Source organism: Babylonia areolata, chromosome 5, assembly GCF_041734735.1.
Source record: "Babylonia areolata isolate BAREFJ2019XMU chromosome 5, ASM4173473v1, whole genome shotgun sequence".
Classification (NCBI taxonomy): Eukaryota; Metazoa; Mollusca; class Gastropoda; order Neogastropoda; family Buccinidae; genus Babylonia; species Babylonia areolata.
The window spans coordinates 14,637,553-14,657,277 of record NC_134880.1 but is presented as its reverse complement, the minus strand read 5'-3'; positions in this window follow the sequence as shown (position 1 = coordinate 14,657,277).

Genomic DNA, 19,725 nt, shown 5'->3' with positions numbered 1-19,725 from the left:
CACACAAGCGTTTAACCATTGCGCCACCTTCCTCCCACAGGACAGACAGAAACAGAAGCAGAGACAGAGACAGACACGGAACAAGAGAACGAGAAAGAGAGAAGCAGAGCGACAAGAGACACGGTGACAAGACACCTGTCAAGATGTGTGCACAGCACAGCACAGCAAAGCACAACACAGCACAGCACAGCACAGCACAGCACAGCACAGCACAGCACAGCACAGCACAGCACAGCACAGCAAAGCACAGCACAGCACAGCACAGCATAGCACAGCACAGCACAGCACAGCACAGCAAAGCATGAACAGTCCGCTCAGCGGCTGCAACATGACCCAAACATTTAACCGCTTGACTGCTGCTGACGAATGCGCGCGTCAGTGAAGGGCTGTCACCTCACTGAGATGACAGACGTTACAGGTCAGGACGTCAGTGAAGGGCTGTCACCTCCCTGAGATAAGACAGAGCTTACAGGTCAGGATGTCAGTGAAGGGCTGTCACCTCACTGAGATATGACAGACCTTACAGGTCAGGACGTCAGTGAAGGGCTGTCACCTCACTGCGATAAGACAGCTTACAGGTCAGGACGTCAGTGAAGGGCTGTCACCTCACTGCGATAAGACAGACCTTACAGGTCAGGACGTCAGTGAAGGGCTGTCACCTCACTGCGATAAGACAGCTTACAGGTCAGGACGTCAGTGAAGGGCTGTCACCTCACTGAGATAAGACAGACCTTACAGGTCAGGACGTCAGTGAAGGGCTGTCACCTCACTGAGATAAGACAGCTTACAGGTCAGGACGTCAGTGAAGGGCTGTCACCTCACTGAGATATGACACAGCTTACAGGTCAGGATGTCAGTGAAGGGCTGTCACCTCACTGCGATAAGACAGCTTACAGGTCAGGACGTCAGTGAAGGGCTGTCACCTCACTGAGATATGACACAGCTTACAGGTCAGGATGTCAGTGAAGGGCTGTCACCTCACTGAGATAAGACAGAGCTTACAGGTCAGGATGTCAATGAAGGGCTGTCACCTCACTGAGATAAGACAGCTTACAGTCAGGATATCAGATAAGAGACTGTGAATTCCGACTGATTTTGTTGATATTTATATGGCAGTTTGGGGCATAATCCAGTAAGTGTTGAGGTTTTCACAAATCTTTCTCTGAATAAATATTCAACGGTCTCCTTCTCCAACTTTCCATCACATGTTATCGTGTATTTTCGATTGAATATAGGATTGAACGGGCAGGTAAACAACTTGAAACAAAATGGCGTCCTTCGCATTTGCGAGGAATATGAGCACGGGCTTTGAATATGTATATGCAACTGATTTTTGCCCATGACCGTCAGGGCTCAACCAATAGATCTATAAAGTCCACTCGTAGTATTGATTTTAGTATTTTCCGAAAAAGACCACTTGGGCGAATGAACATAGTGAAAGCCCTGTACACTGAGAGTAAAACACACAAGCTTTTTATGTATTGAGTATAATTTCAAAATGCAATGTTTAAGATGAGAAAGATCAGTTTAAAGCAAATTAACCCCCCCACACCCACCCCCCAGCATTAATTACAGATTAATTTCACTTTTATTACTATCTGCACCAAAGACTTGCACCAGAAAAACAACTTCCATGCTTAGCAAAAGAAGTTCCTGTTTGAACAAAAAATGACTGCTCTTGATGCTGTGTCAGAATATCAGATCAAAGTGCCAAGTTTAGAGAATAAAAAAAAAAATATAGATATAACAGTAAATTCATTTTGCATATAATTTGGCTTCTTCTTTCTTTTTTTTTTTTTTTTTTCTTTTTTTTGTGCCCATCACAGAGGTGCAGTATTGTTTTTAAACAAGATGACTGGAAAGAACTGATTTTTTTTCATATTTTTATGCCAAATTTGGTGTCAACTGACAAAGTATTTGCAGAGAAAATGGAAATGTTAAAGTTTACCACGGACACACAGACACACACACAGACACACACACACACACACAGAGAGAGAGAGAGAGAGAGAGAGAGAGAGAGAGAGAACCGAACACCGGGTTAAAACATTGACTCACTTTGTTTACACAAGTGAGTCAAAAATGACAATCATTGTGTCCTGTGACTCTCTGCCTTCGGTAATGCGGACTGCAACACACCTCTCGCTCACTCTCACTCACATTTACATACACACACGACGCACACATGTACACATGCATGTACACACACACACACACACACACACACACACACACACATGTACACACAAGCATGCACACACATATACATGTAAAACGCACACACAAATATGTTAACCATTCACACAAACACACATACATGAACACACACACACACACACACACACACACACACACACACACACATGTACACATGCACACACATATTCACACATACAAATGCACAGATAGATAGCAACTATGGGTCTAATCTGACAGGAGCACAAGCCATAACACACATTAGAGTAGAATAGAATAGAATAGAATGTCTTTATTACCAAGTGTACCGGGGTCACAAAGAATATTTGGGGGTGGGGGGTGGGGGGGGATATAGTACATAAAAAGTACAAACATAAATCAAAAATCATACACAGACACAGATACAGTAGAAATTAGGATACATACATGTGCATATCAATACAAAAACTTGTGCATACTCACACTTGCATGTACAGACAGACACACACACACACACACACACACACACGTTTGAACAGAAGCCGCAGATTACATGTGGATGGGGCAAATGACTCGATCTGCAGGCAGATATATATATATATATATATACATGTTTGTATGTATGTATGTATATAAAAGCAACAATAACAACCAAACAATAGAGACAAGGCCTTCAAGACTCACTTGTGATACACTTTTTAAAAAATCTAATCTTTAAAATGTGTTCAGTATTTGTTATCGTAAAGTCTTGGTTTAAAAAAAAAAAAAGAAAGAAAAATGAAAAAAAAAGTCTCTACGGCAGATTCACACCGCGCGTGTTTGGGTGAGAAGAAACTGTCTTACTCAATACACTATCGTGGCTCCTTAATTGACGTTCCAAAATTTAATATTTAAACTCTTTTTGTTGTTGTTGTTGTTGTTTTTTAAGGGCGATAAATCGATTGCGGTATTCGCAGTGAGAACGCTGTTTAAATCATATTATTCTGGTGTGTCAAGGAGAGGAGTTCAAATATTCAAAAGAATGCAGTCTGGGGCCCACTGGAATGATCTCTAAAATAATGAAGAATGGCATTTGTTATTTGATGTCTTTTATGTATCCATGTTGAACGATTGTAATCCTTGTACACTGTTCACGTAACATAGAGTCGGACCTCTGGCGGACAGTAAAGTATTATTCTGAATTCTGCATTCCGTATTCTGACGTAACGCAGTCTACTGGCATCCTTTGTGGAATCGACCTGTGCCTCATTAGCAATGGTGATGACCTATCTCCAGTGGTATCAAGACGCAACTTGCAGTGTACTGGTTTCCTAGGTAACCACTGGCAGTGGTCATGACCTATCCCCAGTGGTATCAAGACGCACCTTGCAGTGTACTGGTTTCCTAGGTAACCACTAGCAATAGTGATGACCTGTCCCCCGTGGTATCAAGCTGCGGAACTTGCAATGTAGTGGTCTCCCAGGTAACCACTAGCAATGGTTATGACCTATCTCCAGTGGTATCAAGATACGGAACTTGCAATGTAGTAGTTTTCAAGGTAACCGCTAGCAATGGTGGTGACCCATCCCCTGTGGTATCAAAAGACGCAACTAGCACTGTAGTGGTTTCCAAGGATACCACGGGGGGACAGACCACGACCCAACGACTTCAGAACCAGACTAACTTCTTTTTCTTTCTTTCTTTTTTTTTTTTCTCTCTCTCTCTCAGAACGAGGAATGAAGTGTGGCCAAGTCCTGTGATACACATATAGTTTACAGGTAGGTAAACAAGATCCGGCAGACTACGTAATTATGAACACACACACACACACACACACACACACACACACACACACACACACACACACACACACACACACACACACACTGTGTGTGTGTGTGTGTGTGTGCAGGCAAGGGGGTGCTGGATGGGGTGTATTACGGGCTGCAGAACGATACAAAATCCCATTCTCCACTTCTTCTTTTTTTCTTTTCTTTTCTTTTTTTTTCCTCCGAGAGCATTGTCTAAGTGAACGAAGGTTAAAAAAAATAAAAACAAAAACAAAAAAAAACGACCGATGTTCTTTTTTCCCCCAGCTCACTTTGAAAAGAAAAAGAGGGGAAAAAAATGGGGGGGGGGGGGGGGGGGGGGGGGGGGGGGAGGGGAGTGGAGGGGGGGGGGGGGGGAGGAATCCTCCGGCTATGGCAAACAAAGCATGAAGACTGAATGACACGTTTCCATATCCCATCATGCCCTTCCCCTCATCGAAAGCGCGTCTCCAACTCTGACGTCATGCCTGACGATGGATCGTTTGCTTTCAGAGAGGTCAGGGGAGCGCACTCAAAGCGTTGTGCGTGTCTGAGCACGAGTGCTGTGAGTTATGAGGGAAGAAGTGTTTGAGGGATGGATGGAAGTTGGTTGGGGGTGGGGGAAGGGATGGGGGGGGGGGGGGGGGTTGGAAGGGTTATGAACGCATAACAAGAAGCCCGTGTCAACAACATCAGTTCGGGCTGCCAGCCATGTGTTTGGCAACCCCCCCACCCACCCCACTACCCTTCTTTGGATCAACAAAAGATCGATAAACTATTGTGGCAGCCACAATGCCAACAAGAGGTCGATAAACTATTACGCAGCCACATTGTCAAGGTGTTATACATGTTCAATCTACAAGAATTGTGCAGCCACACATGTTCAGTCTTCAAGAACTGTACAGCCATATTCAATCTTCAAGCATTGTGCAGCCACAATGTCAAATGTTATACATGTTCAGTCTTCAAGCATTGTGCAGCCACAATGTCAAAGTGTTATACATGTTCAGTCTACAAGCATTGTGCAGCCACAATGTCAAAGTCTTATACATGTTCAGTCTTCAAGCATTGTGCAGCCACAATGTCAAATGTTATACATGTTCAGTCTTCAAGCATTGTGCAGCCACAATGTCAAATGTTGTACATGTTCAGTCTTCAAGCATTGTGCAGCCACAATGTCAAAGTGTTATACATGTTCAGTTTTCAAGAACTGTACAGCCACAATGTCAAATGTTATACATGTTCAGTCTACAAGCATTGTGCAGCCACAATGTCAAAGTGTTATACATGTTCAGTCTTCAAGCATTGTGCAGCCACAATGTCAAAGTGTTATGCATGTTCAATCTTCAAGCATTGTGCAGCCACAATGTCAAATGTTATACATGGTCAGTCTTCAAGCATGCACCCAGGTAAAGTTGTGGTCCCTTGCATGATTTTTATTTTATTTTATTTTTTAATACAGATATAAACGCTAACACTGAATAAATCAATCGCGTGAATCTGCAACATTTCTTCTTCTCCTTCTTCTTTCTCCCCCTTCCCCCCCCCCCACCCCCATCCCTTCTCATATACATATATGTATATACATGCATGCATACATACTCTTATATCTGCTTTTGTGCTGTCACGTATCGACTACTGTAATTCACTTCTCATTGGCTGTCCACAAAATATTCTTCAGCGAATTCAATATCTTCATAACAATGCTGCCCGTCTGACTCCCAGAGTCCCACGCACTGATTACATTTCTCCTCACCTCCGCACTTAACATTGGCTCCCCATTGAAGCGAGAATTAAATACAAAGTTGTGTGTCTCTGCTATTCTACTCTACTTTCCACTCTGCAGGACCTACATATCTTTCCGACCTTATCAGTGTTTACACTCCCGCAAGGAATCTCCGCTCTTCCTCTGACTGTTACTTTTTGAAACTTCCTCGTGTCAATACAAGAACCTATGGTAAACGTTCTTTCGTCTTTGCTGTTCCTCACATCTGGAACAAGCTTCCTCATCATATGCGTGCATCTGTTTTCTATTTCTGCTTTTCGCTCATCACTAAAAATTCATCTTTTTAAAACCTATCTATAAGAACTCTCAGCTTCCTTGTTCTCCAGCACCACCCATGTCAGCTTACTTTGGATGTATGACGAGTGGAAAAGGGAGAGTGTGTGTGTGTGTGGGGGGGGGGGGGGGGGGGGGGGGGGGGGGGGGGGGGGGGAGGGGAGGGGGTATGGGATTTCCATTGGTTGGGCATTTGATTATATAACTTTACTGCATGCTTTCGTATACAAAATACATTATGCTTTAATGTTTACAAGACAGTGAATACAATTTTATATCATATGTGGTCCAAAACGCACAATTACAAACAATAAAACAGAAGCAATACACTTTTTTTCAGATGCCAAATAAAATCAGTTACATATACCTGTCGGATACAAAATGCACTATATTCACGGCCATACATATGCAGATATAGTCTTCCTTGTCTTCAATTTCTCCAGTTTTAGAGTTATGCATGCGTGTGAATGACTGGCGCGAAAGCACTTTGATTTGTCTCTGCACAAGATTCAGCGCTATATAAATACCATTAATATTATTATTGTTATTATTATTATGACCGGGAAGCACAGGTATAGGGATCTGTAGCATATCCCATAATAATCATATACTGATCAATGACCAACTGTAGATGGTTTTTCCCAGTCCAACACGGATCTGTTCTTTATTTTGTTGGCATTACAAATCCCATACAACGTGCGCAACTTTGACCATCAGATTCAAAGTCAAAGGCATGCATTTGGTATGGGCTTCATTGCATATCTTCTACAACTGTGATTTTCCGTAATACAGAGCCATTGTGAGTCTCAAAACCTCAAAACAGTTGTTTGCTATTTGGTTGGTTTTGGTTTTGTTTGGGTTATTTAAGACGTTTGTTTTGGGGGCGTTTTAATTTTATTCTATTTATGTATTTATTTGTATATTCGTTTATTATTTATTTATTTACTTTTTTATGTATCGTTATTATCAACACATTTTAACATCCGTGTGAATTTTTTTTCCTAACCTCCTCACTTTAACAATATACACCCCCCAGCCTCATCACCCCCCCCCTCCTTCGTCTAAACTCTCCTTCACCAAATCCATCCCCACCCCCTTTAGCTCTCAACTTCCCACCCCAACAATGCTCGCGCACATAAAACACCAGGATTGCAGAAGACAGAAAGACAGACAGACTGGGGAAAGGAGGGAGGTTGTGTGTGAGGGGGGTGAGGGGTTTGGGGGACGGGGGAGGGGGGGGCAGAGGGGGTGGCCCACAGTTGACAAGGGCTCTTCAGACATTGCCAGAATTCCCAGGGCTTCTGTCCGAACCAACACGTGGAGGGGTGAAGCCGCAGCGGGGCCCCGCGGTCCGTTGATCCTGGTCAAATCCTGTGTTGGTTTGCACAGCCAGAGGGTCAACCGCATGCGAGCCAACAGTGGGACACGGGGCAGCCACGGACGGCAGGGGCGGGACTGACCACCCGTGTGTGTGTGTGTGTGTGTGTGTGTGTGTGTGTGAGAGAGAGAGAGAGAGAGAGAGAGAGAGAGAGAGAGAGAGAGAGAGAGCTAGGATCGCGCCGTGGTGGGGCGGAGGGGGGTTAGTGGGGCGTGGATGTGTGTGTGTGTGTGTGTGTGTGTGTGTGTGTGTGTGTGTGTGAGAGAGAGAGAGAGAGAGAGAGAGAGAGAGAGAGAGATCAGACAGACAGATGGACAGAGACAGACAGACAGACAGACAGAGACAGCCAGAGACACAGAGAGACACAAAGGGAGAGACGAGCGAGACAAGAGGACCATTTTGTGTTTGTGTGTGTCAGAATTAATCTCTCTCTGTATATGCGTGCGCGCGCGCGCGCACGTGTGTGTGTGTGTGTGTGTGTGTGTGTGTGTGTGTGCGTGCGTGTGTGTGTGCGTGCTTGCGTGCGTGCGTGCGTGTGTGAGTGTGTGTGTGTGTGTGTGTGTGCGCGCGTGCGTGCGTGTGTGTGAGTATGTGTCGCTGTGTGTGTGTGTGTGTGTGTGTGTGTGTGTGTGTGTGCGCGCGCGCGCGTAGGCGCGTGGCGCGTGTGAAATGAGTGGAATGGGAGGGGGATGTGTGTGTGTGTGTGTGTGTGTGTGTGTGTGTGTGTGTGTTGGGGGGGTTGGGGGGGGGGGGTAGGGTTGAGAGGAATGTCTTTGCTTTGAGTGACGTAGAGCAGTGGTGTGATTCAGCACAACATGCATGCTTGTCTGTCTGTCTGTCTGTCTGTCTGTCTTTGCGTTCTTCACAGACTGGCGGTGAGTGGAGAGGACTGCAGCAGACATTCTGCTTTTCCTCCTTGTCATTGTTCCTTTGTCCCTTTGTTCTCACACTAAATCCAAACAATGACTGTTTTTTTTGTTTTATTTTTTTTTATTTTTTAGGGTTGTTGCTTCTGTTCTGTCTTAATCACTTTTTTTTTTCTTTTTCTATATATTAAATTATGTTTAAACTGAAATCAAGGCTAAGTTCGGCAACGAGCCCTTATGAATCAATGGGGGGTGGGGTGTGGTGGGGGGGGGGGGGGGGGGGGATGCACTGGAACGTAATACAAAGTATCACCCCCCAAAAAAAATGTTTTTAGGTGATCGTAACATTTTTAAACAGTCTTGCACTCTTTTCATTTAAAGTCTGGATTTTTTTTTTTTTTTTTTTTTTTTATCAGCGATTGTGAATATCTTTAAAATCAAATCAAGCAAAGTAACCAGATGAATTATTACGCAGACATCAGTTATGACACAGTTTGAAACCTGCTTTTCCGTGATTTCGAATACGTCTTCACAGATTATTAACATCGGCAGTAATCTAGACTCACACACACACACACACACACACTCACACACACACACACACACACACACACACACACACAGAGAGAGAGAGAGAGAGAGAGAGACACAGAGAGAGAGAGAGAGAGAGAGAGAGAGAGAGAGAGAGAGAGAGAGAGAGAGAGAGAGAGAGAGAGAGAGAGAGAGAGAGAGATGAAACTAAGAATCTGTTTTCAATGCAACCTTGCAAAGAAAAAGATGCAAACAAAAAACAAAACAAAAAACACCCCACAAAAAGACAGATAAACATATGAACAAGCGTGTAATGCAGGCACATTCTAAATAAAGGTGACAGAAAAGCTTGCATCACAATAAAGATCAGAATCAACTGGTCCCTTTTCAAGCTCCTTTCGCGAAAGTATAGCATTGTGAAACACCTCTCTCTGTCACATGTGTGTAGAAAGTAAAATCATTTTGATATTATTTTCAACATCCCTCGGGAAAGATTCGGTTCAAGTCTTTTTGTCTTTTCTTCTTCTTCTTCTTTTCTTTTCTTTCTTTCTTTCTTTTTCTTATTTTCTGCCCTATCACTTGTACCGTTTCGGTGGCATTACTCCAACGCCGCTCATTCCGAGTCCCCCATACACAGCCACACCCGGGTTCGTCTGTCCTAATCCAAGCGTCGGCAGTCCGCAGGTAACCATCGATGTCAGGTCGCTAGGAGGCCACACACACCAGAGGAGACCCTGCACTGCTGCTGAGTCACTTCGGTGGTGTTCAGTGGTGCCTGTTCTGATATAACGTACTAAGGACGCCACTTACTAAGCCCCTACTGACGACAATAATCGCTTAGTCGCAGGGCCAGAGTGCTCCTCCTAGAGTGGAGACCGCCACCACGTCCAAACAACAGTCCCCCATGAATCTGCCGACACTTTTAAGGCTTTTTTTGGTTTTTTTTGTTTGTTGTTGTTTTTTATTGAGAGGTGTGGTGGGGGGTTGTTGTTTTTGTTGTTGTTGTTTTTTTACGACATCACACACACGCGCACACACACATGCACGCACGCACGCGCACGTGCTCTCTCTCACACACATACGCACTTCCATGAGCATGCGCACGAACATACAAACACAAATGTACGATACTCCATGCCAGCATGTCTAATTGTACAGAGAGAGACAGACAAACAGACAGACAGAGACAGAGACACAGAGAGAGAGAGAAGAAGAAGAAGAAGAAGAAGACAGGAAAGAAACAAGCACCAAAACAAAGCACTCTAGTCCAGTTAACAAAACCCAGACATGATTGTAACATGAGCTAACACTAAAGCAAGATGTAGTATTGTCTATCTGTAGTAAAATTAATGACACACCGAATTGTGAATGAATGTGTGTATGGTGTTTTTGGTGGGGTTTTTTGTTTGTTTGTTGTTGTTTTTTTGGTTTGTTTTTGGTGGGTTTTTTTGTTTCTTTGTTTTGCTTTGTTTTGTTTGTTTTGTTGTTGTTGTTGTTTTTCGGTTTGTTTGTTTGTTTTTGGCAAATGAAGAGAGGCAACGTGATGCACCAAATCATGAAAAGAAAAAAAAAGGAAAGAAAGGGAAAAAAGGAAAAAAAAATACATGGGTGCTCCGTTCTCTGCATGCAACTAAAGCCCCACCGTTTTCTTCTTCTTCTTCTTCTTCTTCTTCTTCTTCATCTTTTTTATTTTTTTTTTTTTTTTAAATCCGCCCACTCTGAAGACATTGATAGGACTCATCCTGACCACGGAAGTGGAGGGGTATGACGAGAACAGAACCGTACGATTAAAAATACAAAACAAAAAAACAACAAAAAAACAACGAATGTGCAGAGAAAAAAAAGAGAGGGTGAGAGAGGGGGAAGAGAGAGATAGAGAAAAAGAGTGATTGAGAGAGAGAATAAGAGAGACTAGGAAAAAAAATGACAGAAAAGGTAGAAAAGGATAAAAGAAAAGGTAGAAAGAAACAAATGAAGAGACTTAAAGAGAGAAAGAGAAGAGAAAGTGATGGAGAGGGGGGGAGAAAGAGAGGGGGAGAGATAGAAAGGGAGAGACAGAGGTCGAGGGAAGGAGAGACAGACAAACAGACATACATAGAGTGGGAGAGACAAAGAGAGGGAGGGGGGAATGGGAAGAGCGAGAGACAGAGAGAGTGGGAGAGAAAAGAGAGAGGGGGGAGATGGAAAGAGAGAGAGAGAGGGGGGAAGACAAAGAGAGAGGGGGCAGATGGATAAAGAAAGAGAGAGAAGAGAGAGAGAGATGGAGGAGAGAGAGGGGGGAGGGAGTGAATTGGAATTGTTTATTCACATAAGTCCTCAGCCCCAAGTGAAGTGCTTCACATGATCATAATAACTCATGAAATAAGATAAACAAACAGTCATAAATACAAACAACAAAACATGGATTTCATTCATTTTACGAACTATCAATTTCTCTATGTTTAAATGCCCCATACAAAAACCAGGCGGGTGGGGGCTTGGGGGGCGGGGGTGGGTGGGTTATGAATGTCAGTGATATTGCTAGACGACATTAAGAGACAATTTATATAGAGAGGGATGTGTGTAGTATTTCGGTTTTATAAATATTTGACGTGCATTTCTCAGAACTCGGCAGCAAAAAAAAGAAAATGTACCTTATTTACTCGGATCTCACGTCACAAAGGATTTATCAAAGCGAGGAGAGAGAGAGAGAGAAAGAGAGAGAGAGAGAGAGAGAGAGAGAGAGAGAGAGAGAACAAGAACAAGAACAAAACTTTAATCTCCAGGCCTCCGGCCCCTAGAAAGAGGTCAAAAGTACACAATATGGTGATCACTCAACCACAACAAAATGTAAAATACGTACTAACTTAACCTGTAGAACAAAAGTGCTTCTCGTGCATTGTAAATTAATTCTAACTTTCATCATTGTTGTCACAGAATTCCTGTCGTATCTTCAGGGCATTAAATATATAAACGCATAGTTTACGAATACTGTAAACAGAACCATTCTTCATCAAGTGAACAGAGAGAGAGAGAGAGAGAGAGAGAGAGAGAGAGAGAGAGAGAGAGCTTTTGAATGTTGTACTGTGAACATAGCATGCAATTATCGACTTTGTTTTCCATTGCACAAAATGTTATAACTTATTTCTCCACATAGAAATATACATCACAATGGTGGTGTTTTTTTAAGGAAAAGAAAGGAAAAATATAACAACAATAACATGACAACAAAACAGCACATTTCAGCACGTTTAATTACACTGAATTTCAAAATAACACAAAGAAAATAACATCATCGTGTGTATTGACCAAAACATTCGACTTTGAATATCCTGTCAAGATTGGATCCTCAATCGAAACATCGCGACACGATTTACAACGGCTAATGGTCGGCCGGAGCAAAATTAATGAGTATCTTAAATCTCTTTGATCATATTGTCCTGCTCAGCCCTTGAAGGGGTTTCAAAATAAAATCATTGTTTCCCCAAATCAAACATATTCCAATTAATTGATAACTTATATTGTGTGAAATTTACAAAAACAAATCTATAAAACCAAATATGATAATACTATTATAGATGATGATAAAAATATCAAGAAGAAGGCTTCAGACTAGAAGACGTAAAGAAGCCTTAAGAAGAAGAAGAATGAGGAGGAGGAGGAGATAATGATTAATGAGGAGGAGAGGTGGAGGATGAAGTACAAGAAGTCTTAAGAAGAAGAAGAACAACAACAACAACAACAGCAACAACAAGATAACGATTAGTGAGAAGGAGGAGGAGGATGAGAATGAAGTGCAATAAGTCTTGAGAAAAAGAAGAAGAAAAAGAAGATAACGATTAATGAGGAGGAGGAGGAGGGGCAGGAGGTGGTGGTGGTGGACGAAATACGAAAGTTGTAAGAAGAAGAAGAACAACAGCAACAACAACAAGATAATGATTAATTAGGAGGAGGAGGAGGAGGATGAAGTGCAAGAAGTCTTAAGGAGAAGAAGAAGATAACGATTAATAAAGATGAGGAGGAGGAGGAGGAGGAGGATAGAAAAATCAACAATACGCAAGTCTTTTTTTGTGTGTAGAAGGAGTGAATGCAAGAAAACCACAAAAAATACTCTCTGCCTCCATGACAGCTATATTTACCAAGCAGTCTACGAATACACTCTACGACTGACCCACACAAAGCAATACTACAAGCAGCAACAAACGGGTTAGTGTTAGGAACACACACGCACACACACACACACACACACACACACACACACACACACACGCACGCACACACGCACGCACGCACACACACACACACACACACACACACACACACACTCACCATCTGTGTCAGAAGACACAGGAGCACGGACACTCCTGCTGCACACATGACGGCTGCTGTCCTTCTCGTGCTGGACGTTTGTGTTTCGGATCTTAACTGGTTTCAGATGTCGGATTTCCCTTGGTAATCATTACCACAATAACAGTTTCGAAAGATGCAATCCAACTCCCACGAAGACACTGCACGGAAAACAGTGGAAGCAATCATATTATACTATATAACAGGTAACAGTATTGCGCCATAAAACTTAGTTACCATCTAATGATAAAATATAAATCAGAATGAAAAAAAAAAAATGAAAAAAAATTTTTCCTGTAATTTGAAAATGTTCTGGTAGTTGAATTAAATCTAAAGATCTCCTTGAGACACAGTTTGAACGTCAATACGACTCATGATTCTTTTGGTTTTGACCAATATAACATTATTAAATATTCAATATAATTATTCAGATATGCACGATCCGTTCATTCAACCGAGGGACTTTTTTTTTTCTTCACGTCTGTTTTGCACGCTTTGGTTTCCAATTATGTGCAAGTCTCTAATACAGCTGTTAAACCAACTGTTCACACAAAAACTTATATAAAGAAAAAAGAACCTCAAACCTCAAACGCAAATGATTACACGTCTTTTTTTTCCCCAGTATAAGAGTTTTCAGATTAACTGACTGTTTTCTGCATGAATTGATGGGCGTTCACATCACAGTTCTATGCCGAACGAAAGAACTGCAAATGTGAACACTAAAACCAACATTCACGGTAAACCCAGTTTGCTGGACAACGTTAGTCTGTCCACGACAGCTGTCAGTTTCCTAAAGCTGCAAGTGTCTAACAGCTTAGTCCACGGAAAAGGCACTATCACCCAACCAGTGATCACTATCACCCAGCCACTGATCACTGTCACCCAACCACTGATCTCCGAGAAGTTCGCATGCAGCCTCCCTAATCGCCAAATGGCTGCAGCAAATGAAACAAAGCTCTTTTGGCTGTGGTAGCCCTCGCGGCACGAGATTTGGCGAGCTTTGCCGGGAAAATCCGAGGGTTCAAAGGTGACTTCGTGCGCCGACGATCCGGCCAAGGGAAGCGTCAACAAGCACTGCGACCCCTCTTGCCCTCCCCCCCCCCCCTCCCCGAATCCCCCTGCTCCCCCCCCCGGCCAATATTGTGTCAGGGCTAACACCGATTAAGGACCAATGATCCTTTCGGTTCTGTTTGTCTTCACCTTGACAACCCATGGCAGAATGTTCAACTTTGCTCCTTCTTTTCTGGCAGTGCACAGCTCGTTACTCTGAATCGCAGAACTCGCAGAATCCGAAAACAGCTGCCCCCGCCAAGTATTTGTGTATTTGTGTTTGACATGCTCCAGAAAGTCAGACGCTGGGTGCTTTTTGACTCACTTGTGTAAACAAAGTGAGTCTATGTTTTAACCCGGTGTTCGGTTGTCTCTGTGTGTGTGTGTGTGTGTGTGTGTGTGTGTGTGTGTGTGTGTGTGTGTGTGTGTGTGTGTGTCTGTGTCTGTGTCTGTGTGTCTGTGTGTCCGTGGTAAACTTTAACATTGACATTTTCTCTGCAAATACTTTGTCAGTTGACACCAAATTTGGCATAAAAATAGGAAAAATTCAGTTCTTTCCAGTCGTCTTGTTTAAAACAATATTGCACCTCTGGGGTGGGCACAAAAAAATAAAAAAAGAAGCCTAATTATATGCAAACTGCATTTACTGTTATATTTATATTTTTTGTATTCTCTAAACTTGGCACTTTGACCTCTTATTCTGACACAACAACAACAAGAGTCATTATTATCATTTTTTGTTCAAACAGGAACTTCTTTTGCTAAGCATGGAATTTTTATTTATTTTGCAAACGTTTAGGTGCAGATAGTAAAAAAGGGAAATTACTCTGTAATTAATGCTAGGGGACTTAATTTATCACAAGTGAGTCTTGAAGGCGTTGCCTCTCTTGTATTGTTTGTTTGTTTGTTTTTCAGGAATAGTGATTTTTTTCTGCGAACTTTTTCCAAGGAAAATAATCTTGTCACCAATGTGTGTTAAAGTTGATTTTTGTGTTTCCATTCTTGAAAAGAGAGATGACTGTTTAAATTATTTTTATGTTTATAAAGCATTAGAAGACAAAACATAATGTATTGTTATATCTATAAAGCATATTCAGAATTTTGATAAAATGCAAAGTTTCTTCAATGCTTTTGTTGTTGTTGTTGTTGTTGTTGTTGTTGTACATGTTCATGGTGGTGTTCTTCGATTCTTTACGAGTCAGAGTTTCTTTTTTTTTTTTTTTTTGTTGTTGTTGTTGTTGTTGTTTCTGAATGAGAGATTATCATTATTAACCCCCCCCCCCCTTCTGTCTCTGTCTCTGTCTGTCTGTCTGTCTGTTTGTCTGTCTCTCTCTCTCTCTCTCTCTCTCTCTCTCTCTCTCTCTCTCTCTCTCTCTCTCTCTCAATATGTAGGTGTATGTGCACACTTACGCGCCAAAGTGCATGCGCATATGCACAAGCATGCACGTATTTACGCGTGCGTGTATACACATACAAACACACACACACACACACACACGCACGCGCGCTTACACACACACACACACACACACACACACACACGCGCGCGCGCGCGCGCGCGCGCACGCACGCAGTCAGATGAAGCTGCTGAATCTGTGATGGCTTTGTTATTAATACCTTTTTTCTTGATATTTTCTTTCCTTTATCGTTTTCTAAACTTCATTTGTTGGTCGCTTCCAAACACCCTTTTTCCCTCTCCTTGTTTCGAAGTGAACTCTAAAAACGTTCTGCGTGATCTCGATCAGATTACTGTGACGAAGGCGTTTTAGAGTTGCTTTGGATGTGTGGAGTGGAGAGGATTATTATTTTATTTTATTTTTTTTTTTTTTTTTTTTTTTAACAGAGAATTTAGTCCCCTTGAGTTTTATGTCGGCAAGTGAGTTGTTTGTCAGTTTCATATTTCGGATGGACAGTCGGTTCCAAACTCTGAGGAGATGTGGACACCCTGCTCCAAAACCGACCCAGTCAGATTCCTGCTACACTTTTGTAGGTGAGTCCAGGTAGTTTACTTCTTTGGCTTAGCTTGGGTCTTTGGATATTAAAAATTACATGAAAAATGTCGTCTGCTTTTACTATGGAGGTAGGTCGGTTGAATTGAAAAAAAAAATTCAGCTTTCAAACATTGGTTTTGGTCGAAGATGTATTGTGAATATGTTTCGATTGAATTATAAAAAAAAAATATTTCACTGTAAATATGTTTCTGCTGAATTAAAGAATATTTCAGCTTTTTGATATTGGGTTTGGTTGACGAAGTGTTGTGAATGTGCTTTGGAAAACATGTTGGAGTTGTTGGTCGTGTGGTGTTGTTTTTTTTCCCCCCGTTACAGGGGAGAGTGTCCTTGTCGTCAGTAACAACATTTTGCTTCATCACAAAACAGGTTGAAGTCGCTGGGGAGCAGAAACGTAGTGAAGATAGTTTATTTCCAGTTCGTGGGAAACTTATGGTTGTAAATACGTTTTCAGCGGAGAGCCTTGGACGGGATTAATTCTGGCGGTTGGGCCACTGGCGAGCTGTACGCTGATGTGTGAGATCCTGTTCCGTCTTCATTGATAATGAATTATGAAAAGGGAGACTTTATAATTACCTGCTGATTTTGGAAGCAGATGACATTTAAGTTGTCTGTGTTGGATGATCATGCAAAGTGTTGAAATAATCCCTAATGAGTACGGTGTGAGAAATGTAGAGAGTGAAGGAAGAAATGAGTTGATGTGGGTATGGTATTTGATATTGGAGCTGAGAATATATCTTTGAGAAACAGTGACAATGGAAGTGAAAACATACTTTAGTTTTTGTTGAAGATATATATATATATATACATGATAGCCGTGTCCGACTATGACCATCAGAACAACAGAGGAGGCAACTGCTCTTCCGACTATTTGGGCTAGAATTTGATTATAGTGGAGAGTGTCTTGTGCCCAAGTTACATCCCCTCTCTCTAGGCCAAGAGGGTTTTAGAACAGTCGGCGTTGGGATGGTTCCCAAAGGCCAACTAGCCCACAAGACTGCAGCACTAAGAGCCATTGCAATTTTGCCTCCTATTTTGAGATTCATAGTCCTTCACTAAAGACTAAGCTGTAAATGATTTCCCATTGACCTGAGAAACCATTGATAATACAGCTCTCACTTTGCTGTTTGCCCAAATGTAAACTCATGTCAATCTTTCTGTCACAACAGATTTCTCTGTGTGAAATTCCGGCTGGTCTCCTATCGAAGTGGATTTTCCTACATAATTTTGCCAGGAACAACCCTTTTGTTGCCGTGGGTTCTTTTATGTACGCTAAGTGCATGCTACACACGGGACCTCGGTTTATCATCTCCTCCGAATCACTAGCGTCCAGACCACCACTCAAGGTCTAGTGGAGGGAGATATAATATCGGCAGCTGAGCCGTGACATGAAATAGCTCGCTCAGATTCTCTTGCTTCCTAGGCGGACGCGTTACCTCTAGGCCATCACTCCACTCGTTCAAGTAGCCTATTTGTGGATGTGAAAAGACGCTGCTCAAGAGAAGAAAAGGTGGGGTTTTTTTTTTAGACTATTTTGATTGGAGGAGTGATGGTGTTTGATGAATCTTGTTGTGGAGTGTATGATTATGAACTGCTGATGATTAACCTATAGAAATATGTATATGTTAAGATTTGATGAGGACTGAAAAATATGTATGTGGACAAATGTCTATGTTTTGTTGTGTCTGTGAAGAAAAGAAATAAATTAAAGTTGGCAAACACTATCAACCTTGTAGTGGTCTCATTTGGTACTTGTAACTTGAATAGTATGAGTGGTGTGTGAGAGCAAAAACACGAGCATAACACACGCTTACATTAGACACGCGAAATGAGGTTGTGAGAGACATAAGTCGAACACATCGATTTTGTTGCATTCCACGCCCCACACATACGTAACAATTACGAACCTCGAGATTGGATACAAGATCAAAGTACGATGGAAATCTTCATGCGAACATATCTGCATATTCAAATCAACTTCTTTTCTTTTTTCTTTTTTTCTTTTTTTTTTTCTTTTTTTTTTTCTTTTTTAATAGTTATCAACATAACAAAACAACGATGTGATTTTTCATAACATGTGTCTGCTGTACCAACATCTCGCATAACGTCGCCGCAATATCACGTGACCCATGTGGTGTCAAAATCTGTCCACTGAGAACTGAAAGTAGACACGTGATAAGGAGCGTCGCTTTCGATTGTTCAGAATTGTCTGTTAACTGTATATTGAAATCAACCAATCATATCGCTTCTTAGGCGTAAGGCGCAGGTTACTCTTGTAACGTAGTTCAGTTCAGTTTAGTTCAGTCGCTCGAAAAGGCGTCACTGCTTTCGGATAAATACGTATGTGCTACACCACATCTGCTAAGCAGATGCCTGAATAGCAGCCTAACCCAACGCGCTTTGTCAAGCCTTGAGGGAAAGATTCAAATCAAGTCAAATCAAATCATGTGAAATTAGAATGAATGAATTAAATGGGGGGGGGGGGGGAATGTCAATGTATCTAACTTGGACAAGTGTGAAAAAATGGTTAAGGTAAAGAGAAATGTGTGTTCTGTCTACCATACATTGGACATTGTCAGCGCCAAAAGCCGAGGACGGTATTCTAGGTGACACATTGGGCTGCGCCATTTGACTTTCCTTTGGACGTTTGTGACGAACAAAGAATCAAATCTTAGTAGCGACAAGTATGCGTGTGTTAGGATGTGTGTGTCTCGGTATCGGTGCGTGTGTGTGTGTATGTGTGTGTATGCGCACACGCGCGCGCGTGTAAACCTGGTTGTGCTGAAACCATTTCTGTGTGTTTACGCATGAAGATGTAAAGCGCAAATTAAAATTCCCGCAAGACAGACCGGAAGGTCAAATTGTCAGACTCCAAACCCACGTGACCACAGCGTGGTGAGCAGCTCGCCCAGGGGAGAGCGGGGGGTGGGGGTGGAGGTGCGTTGTATTGGGGGGGATGGGAAGAAAGGGGAGGGGGTTAATTCTAACTGGGGGTGTGTGGACCGACCCCCTAACCCGGACACCAGGACACGGGGCCACCTTCAGAAGATAGATATAAAGGCTTCAGAGAACATAACAATATTCAGAAGAAGAAGAAGAAATGTCTTCGGGAAATAACCACAACAAAGAAAATTATTCTTGTATTGTGTCAGTGTACTACTCATTTGTCACAACATGTTTCTCTGTGTAAAATTCAGGCTGCCACAGTGAGAGCGCTACCTTTTTTCTTTTTCTTTTTTTTTTTTAAAGGAGAATACGGCTCACAGCTCGTATTGAAGCTACAACCTTAGCCGTGAAATCAATGCACGTTACCGAGAAGGAAAGCAGTCCAACATTATAGAAAACCAAAATTCTGCTTCAGAGGTTTCCAGGTTATGTCAGTACTTGTAACCTACCTGCTAAGGAGGCATAAACCATGGAATTAATAGAACTCTGCAGCATCCCTGGCAGCAGCCCTGGAATCAATAGCAGTCTGCAGTATCTCTCGCTTAATTACTCACATACTTACTTACATACCTATGTAGATTATGACTTTTTCTTACAG